This window comes from Engystomops pustulosus, chromosome 4 (genome assembly GCF_040894005.1).
Source record: "Engystomops pustulosus chromosome 4, aEngPut4.maternal, whole genome shotgun sequence".
NCBI classification, from domain to species: Eukaryota; Metazoa; Chordata; class Amphibia; order Anura; family Leptodactylidae; genus Engystomops; species Engystomops pustulosus.
In genome coordinates, this window is record NC_092414.1 from 92800838 (window position 1) to 92821155 (window position 20318).

Genomic DNA, 20318 nt, shown 5'->3' on the forward strand with positions numbered 1-20318 from the left:
TGATGAGGTGACAGACCCAAGCTGGGTTGATAGGCCGGGTGAACACAGTGCTTCTGAGACGGAGGCGAGGTTGGAAGAGGCAGTGGTGGGGCCAGACGGAGAGGCAGGGCCAGAGCTGGTGCATCAGCGCCAAATGTTTCACGTAGTGAAGCTTCCGTGGAGAGGGCTAGATTTTCTGAAGTCTGGAGGTTCTTTAAAGAAACAGCGGATAACCGACGGACTGTGGTGTGCAATCTGTGCCACACCAGGATCAGCAGGGGTTCCACCACTACTAGCTTAACCACCACCAGTATGTGCAGGCATGTGAGGTTCTTTAAAGAAACAGCGGATAACCGACGGACTGTGGTGTGCAATCTGTGCCACACCAGGATCAGCAGGGGTTCCACCACTACTAGCTTAACCACCACCAGTATGTGCAGGCATATGAATGCTAAACACCCCACTCAATGGAAACAAGGCCATTCACCTCCAGCCGGGAACACCACTGCTCCTTCCCCTGTGTAATTTGCTGCCTCTGCTAGTTAGCAGCCTGCCCAGGACCCGGCACAAACACTTCCCGCTCAAAAACCACACCTTCACCTCCATGATCCTCCACAGCATCCACCAATGTCTCTATGCGCATTGTTCAGCTATCTATACCCCAGATGCTGGAGCGCAAGAGGAAATACAGTTCCAACCACCCACACGCCCAAGCCTTAAACTATCTCCAAATTACTGAGCCTGGAGATGCTGCCCTATAGGCTGGTAGAGACAGGCCTTTCGCAACCTCGTGATGGCGGCCGTCCCTCGGTATTCGGTCCCCAGCTGCCACTACTTTTCCCGATGTGCCGTCAAAGCCCTGCACCAGCACGTGCCAACAACATCATCATCCGTCATCATCCGTGCCAACAACATCATCCGTGCCATGACCAACGCCGTTTCTGACAAGGTACACTTAACAACGGACACGTGGACTAGTGCTGCCAGGCAGGGCCACTATGTGTTGCTGACGGCATATTGGGTTAACTTGGTGTGGTGGAGGCTTGGACCAAGTCTGACCCTAGAGCCGCTCATATACTGCCGACGCCGAGGATTGTGGGGCCTACCTCGGTCATAGTCTCTCAGGCCTACTATGCCTCCTCCTCCCACCCCTCCTCCACCTCCTTTTCCGAATTACCATCCGTGGGCATGGCGCCATCAGTCGGTAGCTCTAGGCGCAGTAGCAGTGCTGTCACTAAGCGACAGCAGACGGTGCTCAGACTGCTGGGCCAAGGTGATAAAAGGCACACCGCCCAAGAGCTATTACAGGGCATCACGGCGCAGACCAATCTGTGGCTGGCACCTCTGAACCTGAAGCCAGGCATGGTAATGTGTGACAATGGCCGTAACCTGGTGGCGGCTCTGCAACTCTGCAGACTGACACATGTTCCATGCCTGGCCCATGTGTTCAATCTGATAGTTCAGCGGTTCCTCAAGACATACCCCAATCTGTCTGATTTGCTCGCGAAGGCGCCCCGCATCTGTGCGCATTTCAGAAAGTCAACCACAGAAGCTGCTATTAACCATGTTATCCAGAGTTTACCAGCAGCGCAGAGCGATTGTAGACTGCCAGATGTCAACTTCCAACAGAACTGCTAGTCAGGTCAGTCAGCTTCCTCAAGTCTACAATGAGGAGTGGACGTGGATGTCTGATATCTGTCAGGTGCTGAGTAACTTTGAAGAGTCAACACAGATGGTCAGTGGTGATGCCGCCATAATCAGCCTCAGCATCCCGCTGCTTGGCCTGTTGAAAAACTCTCTGGTCAGCATGAAGTTGGAAGCTTTGGCCTCATCACAGGAGACGGGGGAAGAAGATTCCCTTGTTGATAGCCAGAGCACCCTCCGGTCTGTTTCTCAGCGCGTATCGGAGGTGGAGGTGGAGTAGGATGAGGAGGAGGATGAGGAGGAAGAGGAGGAGAATGTCGACGAAACAGAAGAGGGGACCATTGCTCAGTCCTTATCTACTGTTCACTGTGTATGGGCAGATGAAGAGGAGTTGGAGGAGGAGGAGGAGGAAATGGAGAGTCACACCAATAAGGCGAGTGAATTCTTGCGCTTTGGGACTCTGGCGCATATGGCAGATTTCATGCTTGGCTGCCTATCCCGTGACCCTCGCGTTCAAAGAATTTATTCCAGCACCGATTACTGGGTATTTACTCTCCTGAATCCACGGTACAAGCAAAATCTTTCCACTCTCATCCCTTTAGAGGAAAGGAGTGTGTGAGTGCATGAATACCAGCAGGCCCTGGTGCACAAGCTGAAACAGTCTTTCCCATCTGATACCGCTAGCAGCAGAGGGCATACTTCTGCTGGACAAGTAGCGAGGGAGAGTAGGCGAGCAGGCAGCTTGTCCAGCACTGGCAGGGGTACGCTTTACAAGGCCTTTGCCAATTTTATGTCAACCCAGCAAGACACTGTCACATGTCCCCAGTCTCGGCAGAGTAGGGCTGATCTTTACAGAAAGATGGTGAGGGAGTACGTAGCTGACCAGAACATCGTCCTAAATTATCACACAGCTTTCTACAACTACTGGGTTTCAAAACTGGACATCTTGCCCGAAGTGGCGCTGTACGCCTTGGAGGTTCTTGCCTGCCCTGCCGCTAGCGTGTTGTCAGAGTGGGTTTTCAGTGCAGCTGGTAGCATCATCACCGATAAGCGTACACGCCTGTCGACTGACAGCGCTGACAGGCTGGCGCTTATCAAGATGAATCAAGCCTGGATTTCTCATGATTTCCATTCTCTACAAGGATAAAGCAGCTCAACCAGTATAATTCCCCTGTATGCACTCCTCCTCCTCATTCTCCTGCTTCTCCTCTTTCTCCTCCTCTTTGTACACTAAAGCAGAGGCAACTCGCTATTTTTTAGCCAGGCCAACTGGCTCTAGCTATAGTACTCTATGTATTTAATTTTTCTGGAGGGCCACCTACCGGGACCTCTGTGTTAAAACATTTTTGGGAGTGCCACATACAGGTACTCTATGTATTTAATTTTCCTGGAGGGCCACCTACCCGCTCCTCTGCTTTGAAACCTTTTTTGGACTGCCACATACAGGCACTGTATCTATTTAATTTTTCTGTGGGCCACCTACCCGCTCCTCTGCTTTGAAAACTTTTTTGGACTGCCACATACAGGCACTCTATCTATTTAATTTTTCTGGAGGGCCACCTACCTGCTCCTCTGTTTTGAAAACTTTTTTGGACTGCCACATACAAGTACTCTATCTATTTAATTTTTCTGGAAGGCCACCTACCCGCTCCTCTGTTTTGAAAACTTTTTTGGACTGCCACATACAGGCACTCTATCTATTTAATTTATCTGGAGGGCCACCTACCTGCTCCTCTGTTTTGAAAACTTTTTTGGACTGCCACATACAGGCACTCTATCTATTTAAGTTTTCTGCAGGGCCACCTACCCGCTCTTCTGTTTTGAAAACTTTTTTGAACTGCCACATACAGGCACTATCCAAATTTAGTTGTCTCCATAACAGCCTCCACACGTCGTCTTTATAGCTGCCTCCACACGTTGTCTCCATTGCTGCCTCCACAGGTTGTCTCCATTGCTACCTTCACAAATCGTCTCGATAGCTGCCTCCAAAAGTCGTCTCCATAGCTGCCTCCACACGTCGTCCCTTTAGCAAATAAGCTGTGTCAGGCTACATTTTCGGGTGTTTTACCAGCCATTTTCTGCCGTCTTATATGGGTGCGAGTCTCCCCCCACATTCCTCCACACATCACCCCCATAGCTGTCTCCACATGTCGTCCCCTTAGCAAACGAGCTGTGTCCGGCAAAATTTTGGGTTGTTTTAACGGCTTCCACATCAAGCTTGTTAACTTTGTCACCACCCTGCTGTGTTATCCACAAAATATACCGCCAAACTTTTATCTATTAAGGATATTATTTCAGCGCTACTTGGGCATCTCTTTACGTTCCCTTCCCCACCATAACCAGGCCAAATACTTATAAGAACAGTGCTACACTTGATCTTACACAAAAGGTTTTTAGAAATGCTGTTTGTAGCCGGAGTACACTCTGGTTATGTCACCTGGACAATTGCCAGCCTGAGGCTGCGGCCGCTGCCTCTACACGTTGTCCACATAGCTGCCTCCATACATCGTCCCCTTAGCAAACGAGCTGTGTCAGGCAGAATTTTCAAGTGTTTCACCAGATACGTTATGGAACTTGGTCAGTCTGTCACCGCCATGCTGTGTTATTAAAAATAAACTAGGTAGCCTGTCAAGATCACTGGTTACTGAGAGTGATACATGTGCAGCAGGCCACTGACCACGGCATCCAATCATTAGACATTTTTAGCAAAATGCCACAATTTATTTAAACATAACTTTTAATTCAGATAGATAAATGGCGACCACCTTCAAGTCCGTGGTCCAATTCAACCACAATTCGTAAAAGAGAACACCTAGTGAAATAAACAATCACATACACGGACGAAAATTGCCGTACCATAACCAATATTTACAAAAACAGCATGAGAGAGGGCCATATGTAGTAGTGCAGATATGCCAGTGTTGGGAAGAAAAGGTTGGATCTCACCCGTCTTCTTCCAGAATTAGCCGCAGTAGGGACTGTTCTGTCCAGTGATGACCTATTATACCCTACTGTATCTGTTAGCCTGGTCCCCCTTGTATTACTCCCAGCCCTTACAAGGGCGGTCCCAAGACTGCCCCTATACAGACTGTTGTGCCCTTACTCTGAGCTGCATAAGTCCATTCGCTCCCTGCGCGTTTCGTGCACCGGTCCTTGTGCACTCCTCAGGGGAATCTAAAGTAGGTCATATTTGTGCTGGTATGCTTGCTGCGCCACGATGGGCTTCAAAAGTATGCGCTAAGTAGCTAAATCTTTCTCCAAGACGGGCAGTGGCTCGTCCTAGGCTCCTCCAAGAGGTGCAGGCATACACCTAGTCACTAGGTTGAAAGCACGGCGTCGGCGCCAGTTTACTGCACATGCGCCAAATATATCTGTTCCGGCTCTGCCTGACGGCGTCGGCGCCAGTTTCCTGCGCATGCGCCACAATTAGCGCCAAAAATAGCGCCAAAAATAGCCGTTCCAGCTCCGCCCATGCCACGCCCCCTCTGACGTTCGTCGGGGCTCGCATCATGGCGTGGGAGGAGTTTGTGTTAGGAAGCTCTCAGGGGTATACCCTTATGCTTCACTATAGATAGAAATCCAACTTCCCCGCTTGCATCCCCCATGGCAACGGGATGTGCACGATCCTTCCCCTCTTTTTGGGTAACCCCCCCCCCTTTCCCCGTTCCCCCTCTTACCTCTAATAAGTGGTCCAATACGCTTTAAATTCAAGCTGTTGCCACTATGCACTTTTAACCTGCCATAAACTAGTTTTCTACTTTGACCAAATTATCTCCAACCCCGATTGACACAGTAGTGTCGGGATTAATAAGCCAATGGAGATTTTATACTTCTTCCCCATAGCTTACACTAAGCTGAGCCATCCCGTTGCCATGGGGGATGCAAGCAGGGAAGTTGGATTTCTATCTATAGTGAAGCATAAGGGTATCCCCCTGAGAGCTTCCTAACACAAACTCCTCCCACGCCATGATGCGAGCCCCGACGAATGTCAGAGGGGGCATGGCATGGGCGGAGCTGGAACGGCTATTTTTGGCGCAATTTTTGGCGCTAATTGTGGCGCACGCGCACAATGGACTTATGCAGCTCAGAGTAAGGGCACAACAGTCTGTATAGGGGCAGTCTTGGGACCGCCCTTGTAAGAGCTGGGAGCAATACAAGGGGGACCAGGCTAACAGATACAGTAGGGTATAATAGGTCATCACTGGACGGAACAGTCCCTACTGCGGCCAATTCTGGAAGAAGACGGGTGAGATCCAACCTTTTCTTCCCAACACTGGCATATCTGCACTACTACATATGGCCCTCTCTCATGCTGTTTTTGTAAATATTGGTTATGGTACGGCAATTTTTGTCCGTGTATGTGATTGTTTATTTCACTAGGTGTTCTCTTTTACGAATTGTGGTTGAATTGGACCACGGACTTGAAGGTGGTCGCCTTTTATCTATCATGCTGTGTTATCAACTAAATATACCTTCAACCTTTTGTTCACACAGGAAATCATTTCAGCGCTTCTTGCTCACGTCCTTTGGTCCCTCTCTGCCGCTATAACCAGGCCAAATACTGATACATTCAGTGCTACACGTTATCCTCGCCAAAAGGAATTTTTTTAATCGGTTTGAGTCCATTTTTGGGTATGTCGCCATGCCTCTTTCTAGCCTGCCGCTGCTGCCGCTGCCTCCGCATGCTGTCCCCTATAGTGTCAGGGTCAATTATTGGGTGTTTTAGATGCTATCTCCCTTCACTTGGTCACTCGCCATGCTGTTGCCCATAATTTTGGCATAATGGTGCTATTAGGCAGTCTCAGAGGCATCCATGGATGCTGCCCCTGCTGTTTCCTGTCCATTTCCATGGTGTTTCCATCATTTTCTGAGGTTTCCAGATTTTTGCACAAGCTTCCCTGTACAGAGCCTTGGTCCCCTTGAAAAATGCTCAAGTCTCCCATTGACTTCAATGGGGTTCTTTATTCGAAACGAGCACTCGAACATCGGAATAAGTTCGACTCAAATAACCAACACTCATTTTAGTGCTCTCTCATCTCTAGTAAGGATACTATGGTAGAAGATGCCATAAAGCAAACAAACAGGGTTATCTATCACTGAGACAATTAATTGGGAGCAGTATATAATTGCAGCATATTGTCCTTTGCCTAGTGGCTTTTATAAAACTACAATTAATACTGTAACTGATTGTTATTAACCCCCACCTTCGTGTAGGATTTCTGATGGGCCAAATGTTTTCCTAATCACGCACGGCGTTTTCAGTTAGTATACATAATTCAAGACTGAAAGCCAGTCATAACAGTTGTGTTGGGCTTCTGGAGGCGAAATATGGACCAGAGAATTTGGAGTCAGGAGGAATTTTTTCATATCCATCAACACTATACCTATACCTTATTACCTATGTAATGGGTCCCCTGTTTGTGACCTTTATACTTGCCAAACTTACATTTATATTTTTTATATAATTGTTGACGTCATATTTAATTCTGCTTTGTTTGCGTTTTTTCTCAGGTTTCTCAGGTCAAATGATGATTCGATTCAGGAAGCAATTTTTTAAAATATTTGTTCCACCTTTAGACTTGCTCTTATATAACTAGGGCTCATGTAATTTGATGCCTCACAAGGCTGGATTTGAATTATAGTAGTAGTATTGAAGACCTGACCTTCACAGTATGTGCTTTTGGCCTAGAAACAAAGAAAAATACAGTTTAACATCACCTTACTATTAGGATAATCCATCAATTTGGCAGTAGTCTGAAATGATAAAAGAAAGCCAAATATTACTACATTATGACGCTAAATACGGACAAGATCATTGTTGCTAATAAATGGATGATATATGGAAAGGTCTAATGTAATGATTAGGTTTTAATCATAAATATCTATAAATCACAAAGCTCATATTATTACATGGTAATTAAGTTGTGTTTTTCATTGATTTTCTAAATTTGTTGAGAAAATGCTGTATGAAAGTTAATTGAAATAAAATTGCATTAACAAGCATAATAAGCTTTTTGGAACATTCATGTAATTCCTGAGCACTTCTTTGGCGATAAAGGGCACTTTAGCCCAATTGAAGTTTCCCAGGCATTAAAGGTGTTGTCCACTCTAAGCACATTCCAGCAAATAATCAATATTGTTTGTGTAGCAAAAAGTAATTACATTTTCCAAAATACTTTCTGTATCAATTCTTTACAGTATTCTAGGTTTCTGTTTCAACAGGAAGCTTCAGTGTTTACTTTCTGCAAATAAACACCGGTCCATGGTCATGTGATGTCACACAGGTGTGTGGCTCATTAGCATCACAGAGCCTTAGGCCTCTTCCACACTAGCGTTGCGTTTCACATCAGGGTGCAATGCGTGAAAAACTGACGTTTTTGGCTGCGTTTTTGTTCCATTTTTCCTTGGAGTAATTAGCGTTTTTGCGTTTTTCACGCGCGTGTTGTTAGCGTTTTTTTTGCGTTTTCGGCGCATTTTTCACGCACGAGTCAATGGGAGAATCGAGCATTTTTCAAAGGGACCATGGTTTGGGATTAAAATGTGTTATTTAATTGAAAAATAATGTCTTCTGATAAGTTGCAAACATCTGCGATCTATTCTTCACTGTTCCCCGTGTATATTATCTCCCGACAAGTTAGCAGATGTGAAGAACAGTGAAGAATAGAATAAAACCAGTGAAAACAGTGACCACAGGATCATTTAAGAGAAAAACAGCAGATGTGAAGAACAGTGAAGAATAGAATAAAACCAGTGAAAACAGTGACCACAGGATCATTTAAGAGAAGAACAATATATATGTGTGTGAAGAACAAATTGCAGATGTTTAAATACATCTGCAATGTGTTCTTCACACATATATATTGTTCTTCACATGCTATTTTGGCCGCACCGTTCCGCGCGTATCTCCCGACAAGTAAGCAGATGTGCCGAACATCTGTAATCTATTCTGCACTGTGTTCTGCACTGTGTTTTTCTCTTAAATGATCCTGTGGTCACTGTTTTCACTGTGTTCACTGGTTTTATTCTATTCTTCACTGTTCTTCACTGTATTTTTTTAATTAAATGATCGTTCGCGAGCAGGGGAAATACTGTTATTCTGGTCACCTAGCAACCCTTACGTTTAAAACGCATTGCACTTGCAATGATTGCGAGTGCAATGCGTTCTTGATGCATCTCCATAGACTTGAATGGGGCGTGAAAAACGCTCGTGACTCGCAAAAATAGAGCATGCTGCGATTTTGACGCGCGTGCAAACGAACGCAAGCACGCGCGTGCAAAACAACGCTAATGAAGAAAGACCCATTGAATACAATGGGACAGAGTGCAATGCAAGTTCTGCGCGTCAAATGCACGCGCAGAACTCGCGCGTGAAAAACGCCAGTGTAGAAGGGGCTTTAACTACACTGTGTGCTATAACGAGCCGCGCACCTGTGTGACATCACATGATCACGGACCGATGTTTATCTACAGGACGTAAACAAAGAAGCTTTCTATTGCAGGACAGCAAGAAGAGAGGAGGAAAAGATCTAGAAATCTGTGAAGAATTGATACAGAAAGTATATTGATAAATGTAACCACTTTTCCCCATACAAACAATTTCAATAATTTGCTGGAATGTGTCCAAAATGTACAATCCCCTTTGAGGCTTTGCTAATATCTGAATTTTTGGCTCTAACTCTCTTCAATTTTCAATGACACAAATTGTGATCTGCAGCTGATTCTGTTTTGTTGATGACATCAGTGTAGCACTGATCTGTATATGCCCCCCTCAACCATCGACCTATACTTACAATACTGTTTGCCTGCTGTCTGTACTAGCATTTGGCTTGTAATCTGGATTCTGTCTGACTGCTGCCTGCCTAAAAGTTTGACTATCTTTTAATATTCTTTGCTTCAAAGAAAAAAAGAAGAGAGATGGGCGCTTATGTGTAAAACCAATTGGATTAGAGAGATGTTTAGATTCTTTAGTGAAAAGGTGCTCACCTTTCTCGGTTGTACAACGGTACAACACGTGAAGTAGCTTCAGTTTTATCTTTGAGTGGTTTAGGCTGCCTTCCTGGGCTTTCTGGTACCATTGGTGTCCATGAAGAAGATCAAGCGGCTAAAGTGTAGATTCCAGGGTGTTCACGGCGCCAATCACTCGGACTAGAGATATTTCACTAGTTGGTTCCTTCATTTGATATCACTAGGGAAATATCTCTAGTCCGAGTGATTGGCGCCGTAAACACCCTGGAATCTACCCTTTAGCAGCTTAATATTCTTTGCATGACTCCTAGTGTGTATCTTTTGACTTTCCTGTGCTTGCTGTCACCTACACCAGGGTTAGTCAGAGAAGTAGTGCTATGGTCATGTCCAAACCCAATGATTGACCTAAATTATTTTTACAGGGAGGCCTGCTAAAGGATGATATGTTTTACGATGCTTATCTTAAAAACTAGTGTCGATCAACATCAATACTGAATCTGGCTAAACTTTGCCATTTACAGTATGTAAACTACATCTTGATGGTATAGATATGAAAAGACTGAATAAAAAGAAGAGAAAGTTATGATCACACAGCCCATCAAAACAAGATTCATAATAACCAGTTAAATAAAAGTGTAAAAAAATGAGCATCTGCCTGTTGTAAAAATAATAATTAAAGATGCAAATAAATAAACTTCTAAGTAAATATGTTGGCTTACTTTTTTGCATTAAAATCTGTCACTTTAATGATGGAATTTGCCATAAAAATAAAATCATAAAATAATCTACTATGCAAATTACAATATGTTGTTTACAATAGAAATAAAAGTGAAATTTGCTATCATATTTTAAACCTGGTTTTAAAGGCAAAATAAAAAACAGACAAAGAAGCCCAAGGTACAAACCTCTGCTGCTGTCATCTGTCTAACATGTCGTATCAAGATAATATTTAACAAAAAAAAAGAAAAGGCTGAAATTTAAGATTCCTAAATTTTGGTTATTTTCAGGCTCAATTTCAGCCAGCATAAATGGCTATGTTAACTTTCTCTAGGATGGATACTGGTAATTCCTTAGGAATTAGGCCTTTTCATTTAACATGGATGTAAAAGATTCTATATTGCACTGTATTACTGGCAACATTTATGCCAAAAGACATTCATTTTTAATATGGCTTCAGACACTAAGGGGGTCATTTACTAAGGGCCCGATTCGCGTTTTCCCGACGTGTTACCCGAATATTTCCGATTTGCGCCGATTTTCCCTGAATTGCCCCGGGATTTTGGCGCACGTCATCGGTTTGTGGTGCATCGGCGATGGAATGCACACGACGGAAATCGGGGGGTGTGGCCGTGCAAAAACCCGACGGATTCGGAAAAACCGCCGCATTTAAAACAATAAAAGTGTCGCTTGGGACGCGCTTACCTACACTTGGTCCGGCTCGGTGAATTTCAGGGCATTCGGATGCTTTTCAGAGCAGCAGCGCCACCTGGTGGGCGTCGGAGGAACTACCCTGATGAATCCCGGCCGGACCCGAATCCACCGCAGAGAACGCGCTGCTGGATCGCGAACGGACCGGGTAAGTAAATCTGCCCCTAAAAATACTAGATTTAACTGATTAAAGCTTGTCATCAAATAAAGACATTGAAGTACTGCTACCATTGCATTCTGTTATGCATTTCTATGGAGATAAAAAGCTAATATTTCATGTAAGAGTTATCTACCATATAAACTAAAATATAAGCAGACCCATGTATAAGCCAGGGTACCTAATTTTACCACAAAAAAAACGTATTGACTCAAGTATAAGCCTTGGGTGGGAAATGCAGCTGCTACTTTCTAATTAAATGTCCAGTAGTCTCCCCTCATCAATAAAATGTCTAGTCATCTCCCCTCATCAATAAAATTTCCAGTAGTTTCCCCATATAAATAAAATGTCCAGTAGTCTCCCCTCATGAATGAAATGTCCATAGCAGCCCTTCCAATTAATAAAATGTCCAGCAGAGTGCCCCCATTAATGTAAATTCCAGCAGAGTGCCCCCATTAATGTAATGTCCATCAGAGTGCCCACATAAGTGTAATGCCCAGCAGAGTACCCCTATTAATAAAATGTTTGAGTGCCCAGTTAATAAAATGTCCAGCAGATAGTCCCCTTAAAAAATGAACTTAGTACTCACCCTCTGGTGATGACCCCCAGCAACCTCTTCACCCCGCATACTATACTATACTATAGCCAGTGCAGAATTTAGCGTTCACACTGAACTCTTTTCATTCTCCTGTTCCATTTCTCTCCCCAGGTATTGTTTGGTTTCAATATCTTGTCCATGGGTTAATCTTATCCATCCCTAATTAAATTCAAACATTCTGCATGAAATGTGGTTTTGTCCTGCTCTTTCCCCAACACTAGGTTGTCAGACACCCTCCCTGCTAAGAAATATTATTCACTATGACAGCAGCCAGACCTTCCCCCCAGTCTTTTCCATTTGCCTAAATTCATACATACTGCAGTGTAATTTACATGCCTGAAAAGATTCCACTTCTACTGAAATCTGTAGGGGAAGAGGACTTCAGTTGATAGGACCAGCTTTTTCAGCCAGGGCTGCTGCTTGTTACAATTTCACATTAGTCTGATGCAGTGGGAGGTAGGATGAAGCAGAGTTTACTGAAGGCAGCTGAATACAGAATAAACCTACTCACAGCATGGTAGCATTCTGTGCACTGTATGTTCTCTATCACCTCTGCTTCACCTTGGGGCAAAACCCATTTCTTAGGAAGTAGGTGAATCTTTGAGCGGAAATTATCACCACATAGTCTGTCTTCCTGACTGCATTTTGAGACTTTTTTTCTTGGTTGAGACTTTTTTGTCTCAACTGAAGTAATAATGTTTTTTTTTTCTCTAAGCACCATTAAACTGGCCAGGAGAGGAAGTTGAGGTATTAAAAAAAGATTTACTGCTCCTGTGCTGTTAGGAATCCCATATAGAGGCCAGGTAGGGGGGGGGGGGGGCAGTGCCTATTAACAAACAGCACTAACTATATTGTTGCTTGTTTGAATTGTTTGCACAATAAACCCTCACAAATTTATTGCAAAGTCAGTACACAGAGATTGGCAGCCCATGGCCATAGGCATGTTAACCTTTTAACTGTCACAGTTGATGTTTCTAGTTTCTTTATTTGTCTATAGTTTTTATTGATGACTTTAGTCTTTAACCAAAAATCATAGCTAATTGTCCTGACCATAGCTTAATATCATTGGCTTTGAAAGACCCTCCAAGCTTTTTCTTGGACTCCAACAACCTTGATCTAACCTTTTTTTAAACCTCCTTTGTTGCCTACAGGGACCTCTTAAACTGTATCACTAGCCACCTTTCCATGAACTACTCCAAGAGGAAGTGCCGTGGTGTACCTAGCACAGCAAATACTAAATCCTGTTGCAGGGGTTGCAGGATGAATATTAAAGAGTTCACTTGAGTGATCTCACAGTTGAGTGTTGCCCAAAGCTCAACTGAATATGTGACCCAATGGGTCCATGGCCTGCTGCATGTTTTAAAACCTTTATTTTCTATTTTTTCAACCAGACAACAAAGTATGAACATATACTGAAATTACTTCTTAAAGTCTACCCCTTCCAAAAGCATTATTTTCCAAAGTAGGAGAAGAGTTTTCAAATAAAAAAAGGATAGATAATTTTGTAACATTCATATCTTATACAATGAAAAGATTTTTCCAAACATTTTGAATCTAACATAATTGATCCATACAAGCAGAAATGATGATAGAAACATTTTACATTAAACAAAATCCACATTGTGCCAGGAACATTCTTCATTTGATTTCACCAATACCCTTATAATAGAAAAGTGTTCAGTACTAACAACTTCCAAATCAACTACCCCCTTATTATTATTTCTGGATCAATGGATGATAATTAGAGATGAGTGAGCATACTCATCCGAGCTTGATGCTTGTTCGAGTATTAGCGTACCCGAAACGGCTTGTTGCTCGGATGAGTATTTTGTCTGCTCGAGAATAAGATTTCACTTAAGGATCATTTAAGTGAAGAACACATTGAAGAACACAGTGAACACAGTGAAGAACACATTGCAGATATTTCCATACATCTGCTAACTTATCAGAAGACATTAGTGCAGAAAGGTGTTCTTCACAATAGTATGTGAAGAACAATATGTGTGAAGAACACATTGCAGATGTTTAACACGGGTCATTCTCCTTTTTGTAGTTCACGAATATTCCATTGAATAAAAAAAAAAGAAACAGGACTGACTTTCTTATTTCTCAATAAAATGACACATTTTATTGCAGAGCCTTGGTCCCCTTGATAAATGCTTGAGTCTCCCGTTGACTTCGTTATTCGAAACGAGCACTCGAGCATCGGAAAAAGTTCGACTCGAGTAGCGAGCACTCGAGTATTTTAGTGCTCACTCATCTTTAATGACAATTCATAGAAAAGTATTCATTTGTGTCACTCACAAGACATTTCAGCCCATGAGTAATGAGAAGTGTAGACAAGCCTATGTAGGTTGCTAAAGAAAGGACAGTCTCCAATGAATTTAAATGAGGAATGAAATATGGTCAAACAGTCTTTCCAAAATATGATCCCTGTGAAGCAATAAAAGAGGAAAGCATTCTCCCTTTGAATTTAAATTTTTTTTTTTTCTCAGTTAACCCCTTCCCAACGCGCGCCGTACTAGGTGCATGGAGAGGGCTCGCGGGCCGAGCCCTCTCCATAGCCGGTAAGTCTTTGCTGCATATTGCAGCAAAGGCTTACCGGTAACACCCGCGATCGGTGCTAGCATGGGCGCCGCCATCTTGTCGTGGATCGCTGCTCCCCGATGACGTCACGGGGAGCGGCGATCCGTCGCCATGGTTACCTCGGGTGTTCCGAACACCCGAGGCTACTTCGTTTTAACCCATGCATTACAATGTGCTAATCGCATATACTGTAGTATGGCAGTATATGATAGGATTGATCAGACTACCTAGGGTTAGAGTACCCTAGGGAGTCTGAAAAATAGTAAAAGTAAAAATAAAAAAAAGTTAAAGAAAAAAAAATTATAATAAAAAAACCTAAAAATTCAAATCACCCCCCTTTCCCTAGAACTGATATAAAAATAAATAAACAGTAAAAATCATAAACACATTAGGTATCGCCGCGTCCGAAAATGCCCAATCTATCAAAATATGATAATGTTTTTTCACTATGTTTAACCCCGTAACGGAAAATAGCGTCCAAAGTCGAAAATGGCATTTTTTTGCCATTTTGAAAAATGTAAAAAAATTAATAAAAAGTGATCAAAAGGTTGCACAGTCCCAAAAATTATAGTAATGAAAACGGCATCAAAATTCGCAAAAAATGACACTATCCACAGCTCCGTACACCAAAGTATGAAAAAGTTATTGGCCCCAGAAGATGGCAAAATAAAAAAAAAATATTTTGTACAGGAGGTTTTAATTTTTTTAAATGTATGAAAACATTATAAAACCTATACAAATTTGGTATCCACGTGATCGTACCGACCCACAGAATAAAGTAGACATGTCATTTGGGACGCAGAGTGAAAGCTGTAAAATCCAAGCCCACAAGAAAACGTCACAAATGTGGTTTTTCACCATTTTCACTGCATTTGGAATTTTTTTCCCGCTTCCCAGTACACGCCATAGAATATTAAATACTGTCACTATGAAGTGCAATTTGTTACGCAGAAAATAAGCCATAACACAGCTCTTTATGTGGAAAAAAGTTATAGATTTTTGAAGTTGGTGAGTGAAAAATGGAAGTGAAAAAACTAAAAAAGGCCAAGTCGTTAAGGGGTTAAAGATAAACATTCAAGATTCTATTCACTAAAGCGTTGCATAATTTCCCAAATGAATTAGGTTGGTTCTGAATCAAATCCATATAAACCGATTTTACTCTGGAAATTGGTATTTTACACTTTTTTTTTAGTACAAATAATTCACATTACTTAAAATTAATCATTTTTTCATTTTGATTAGAATTAGGATTAGTAACCCTAAGAGTTGGAGGACTAGAGAGGCTTATACAGCAATATCTGGAACAATGGAGCAACATTGAGCAAGAAAATAATAACAAAAATATGATTTGAGTCTGTACCATAACATTAGAATCTAAGAATCAGCAAATAGATTTGCACATGTCTATTTTCAGTAGAATATTGCATGTGTTAAACCACTCAAAGGCCATACATCTCACATACATATAGTTGAATTTTTTATGCAATAAATACAAATCAGATTACAATTTAAGTTTAACTTTTATGTTGTCCATGTATGATTCTCTGTGTTTCAAGCTTTAATTAGCTGTAGTCTATCGTCAGAATTCCCAAAAAAAGAATTAATTTAAGGACATCTACCACCAGATTTAGCAGTGGTAGACTATAACCAAAGCAATACTCATTACCTTAATGGTCAGTATATCTCCAATCCTTAAACAGGTCCACTGGATCAAGTAAAGTACTTTATAAAAATCTGCAAATGAGCCTGGAGGCGCTGAGGTCTTTGGAAGCCTCCTTGATCTGTCCGATGATAAAATATGTCTGCCGCATTTATCATCATCATCATTCCATAAGGTTGGGAGAAACCCCTGAGGCAATGAGTTTTGGTAATAGTCTACCACCACTTAATCAGGTGGTAGATGTCCTTTAAGTGGTAGTGCTAAAGGAAGTGAAAAAACCTTTGCACACTTTTGCCTCATAATTGGTAATACATACAGCCACTGGACTCACGCAGCCACCCTACCCACAAAACGGACACAAAACAAGGCAAACAAACAGAAAAAGCACAGTCAGTGTTGTAAACAATCCAGGTCACAACTGAAATAGCATATAAGGTACAGAATCATATACAACAAAGGATATTCATAGATTAAGCAGGAAATCAGATACAGTACTCGGAAATAAGACCCGGCAAGGTTCATAGCACACAGAACATATTTATGTGTAAGTCAGGAGCCCTGCTCCAGATGAAATGGCAGGGATTTGACAGTTAGAGTGGGTTAACCACTGCTTGACCAGAGCCAAGCTGCAGAGAGCAGTGTGTGGTAGGCTCAATCAGTAGGACTAGAACACAGTTCAGACTGCAGTGTAAAAAGCAAGTCACACAGAAATCATCAGGTTATGACAAATACATTTCAGAACCGGTTTATTGTATGAAAATAACTTTTTATTTTACAGCTTGCCTAATGTATGGAAGTTCAAAGGGTGGGGGGTGGAGAGATATTTTTTTATTAATAAAAATGGTGAAACAGAAAACATGGGAAACTTTTTTAAGTTCTAAATAGCATATACTAAATATTGTATAACCTGTTCTCAATGTAAAATTCAGAACTATACCTTTTTTATATGCTCCAAAACAATATCTTAAATATGTTAGAAACATATAATTATATTTCAAATGTTTTCAAGTTATTATATTCACCTTCTAGAAGATTAAGTGTTTTCTTTCCCACAAAACCAATTATAGAACTATGTAATTTTTAAAGAAATGGATTGTGATAATAAAGAACTTACTGTACCAACTGCAATGTATAAACACTGTAATTTAGCAGTAAAGATGCTGTGCCAAAATGTTTCAATAAATTGCAATTGTAAAATAATGCCTTGTTCACAAAAATCCTTATTGGGATTCCTTAAAAACATACTGAAGGGAGGGTAATGTAAATTCAGCTAATTTTACATGGAACAGTTGATTTATCCCTAAACTAAAGCATTTGTGCAAACTAATCGCCAGCTTTACATTTGTGCCACTTGGGCTATTTGTCACAACTGCCTCCTTAGCTATCATTCAATAGATGCTAGCTTGAATATTTTCATGGACTATAAATATTTATGAAATTGAATTCGCTTTTTCATTTTGCAGAAAATATAGTATGTGCATATATTTATACACATGGCAACTGTTGCTGTCTGAATTGTCTTTCTTTGACTACAGAAATATGCTTTTATAGGGAATTGTTTATGCAGATGGTGGCTAATAAGGCTAAACATGATCAGAAGAGGAAACTTTAACCAATGTATCAATGTAATTTAACGTTTGGATTCACAGGTCCTTCCCCTGGGATCCATACCTATCTCTGAAATAAAACCCCAATTCTGTTACTTGCGTCTTCCCATCACTGTCAGAAGTCAAATGCAGACGTGCAATTATGGTTTAATTTGATTGAAACAACATGAAATTGAGTAAAACTACATATCCCACAGAAGTGAACAGGAGCCATAGAAACTTTAAACTTCAAAATTTGGAGAATGGGACACTATTCTTCCCACCCCTTATCCCCCTGATACAAATAACTGTTTTTCTCTGTCCAGTCTTGAAACCAACTTCCCTTAACAAAGAAATGTCAGGTTCTAAATCCTGAACCAAAAAAAACTATAAATTCATGTGTTTGACATTAGGACAATGGTACAGAACATATGGGAGAAGGTCCACTATTTCTTTATACCCCCAAGTAAACAATTTGTAAGTTTTTGTTATTTTTTTCCTTTTATTTGTAAATATTAACTGTGTTGTATGTTGTTTTATTTTCTGTGTAAGCATTTTTGTAAGCAAGGAACCTTTTGTGTTAAAGGGTTTACTTCAATGTTAGATTCTTATAAATCCATAGCCTTGTACAGTGTGTTTAGCTGTATAAAGAGTGTGTTTGGAAAGGTACCAATTGGATCAGAATCCAAGAGGTGGTGGCAGCGGTGGATTGTTTTGGGGTGTACTGGTGTCACGTGACAGGACAGCTTGTCTTTTTATCATTAATTGTTACGACATTGTTGAGTATATTTTTTAAAAGCACAAAATCTCCCTTCCATTATACTTCTGTTATTCTTAGCTTACATAATAAAGCAGCAGCCTGCGATATTACTTCTTCCAATTAAATTAAAGAATAAAGGAAATGTGTCAAACAGAAACGATAGAAGTCACAAAAATGGACATTGAAGTCAATAGAAATTTTAAAGGTTCTGTCACATTTATATTATTGTCTTTTATTTATTTAAATGGCAAAGAATAACATAGAAAAAATGATGATGTGTTGTGTTTATAAACATATAACCCCAATATTTGTATTTATGAAAGAATTGTGTCACTTTAGGATTTCAGGGGTAAACAAGTTTATTTTCCGAATGAAGTGCAAGGTACAGCCTATTTCCCCTTATCAGGGTGCTTTTTTTCCATTCAGAGGTGGTACATGAAGTGGCCAGTGTCTTTTTAGTCGTAGTTAGATAGATATAGCTTCTTATTTGCACTAGATGTCACTAGTGATGTTTATTCTTAGGCAATTTGAGGTTGTTACAATGTTACAAGGTTGTTGATGCATAAATGTATATCTATCACCAGCTCCAAATTCGTGCAGTTTCTATTTCCATTGCAGTCTCCAGGAACGACAGTCATTTCAATTCACACTTATATGTTTAGGCACATGCAATCTTATGCCTATCACATACACACAGTCACACAAATTATTCTGCCACTAAAATATAACTAATTAAATTAATAATGAATAGAGATGAGCGAGCACTAAAAAGCTAGAGTGCTCGTTATTCGAGTCAAACTTTTTCTGATGCTCGAGTGCTCGTTTCGAATAGCGAATCCCATTGAAGTCAATGGGAGACTCGAGCATTTTTTAATTTTTCAAAAATTTTGAAGGGAGGTTGTCATAGGCGCAAAAGTGCATGTGTGCCATAAAAAGTGACATTCCTGTACTACTCTTTGTGGCAAAGGGGCATATGTATATTTTACTTTACTAGGCTTTTTATTCTTTATTTGCAATGTTTTTTGGCACATGTGCACTTTTGCAACATTTGCACCTAAGACAACCTCCCTATTCTTAGTAAAGATTCCTTCCAATGGCAACAATTTAATGTACCAATGATATGCCACTGATTCCACCCACAGCAATATAAGAACCAGCAGTCCCAGCTGTGGGAGCTAATTAACCCTTTCTTAGCCTCTTTCACTGAGAATCCTGGGAAAACCCAGCTCATCATCCTAACATCACCTGTCTATTGAGTCTCACTAGAAGTGCGGGCTAACTTTAAGAGGGAGGGCTTTGCGCCGCACTTTAGGCAGACTGTTCAAGTAATTTATTGCTGAAATGGCTTGCAAATGTATTTAAGAAGTGTGTGAGCTACGATGGTGTCGGATGCAACCCTTTTGTGGCGCAGCCATGCTGGCTTCCAAGCAACACAAATTAGGGGGCACGCACTGGGAGAGTCCGACTGATTCGGACCGAGTAGCATTTTTAACTTTGAATTGTGTTGCATGCCCAATGTCAAAGATGCACCACAAAAAAGATGATGAACTCTGTTGGACCAGTGCGGGGAAGCGACACTTTCATGATTTCATATGCACAATCTTAGTGAATTGCTGTAGATGGACAATGGACAGTGAACTCCAGTGACCTGGTAAGTAAATGTGCCCCACTTGTAGTCCTCATTACTAAAAAGGAATGGATAACCCGTTATTACGGAGGCAACAGGAAATTGAATGCCATCAACATGTTGAAGGAGCTGCCATAGCTTACTTGGATGAGTTTCAGTCAAACCTGGGAAGATAACCTGACCCAACTGTACCAGCAAATCCAAAAAGCAGATCTGAAAAATCAAGCCTGGGATGTGTTGGATAGCAATGACTGAAGTACAGTATTTAGGATATCAAATGGGTGGATGAACCCTGAGACTGAAACCAGCGAAGATGGATGTTATTTTC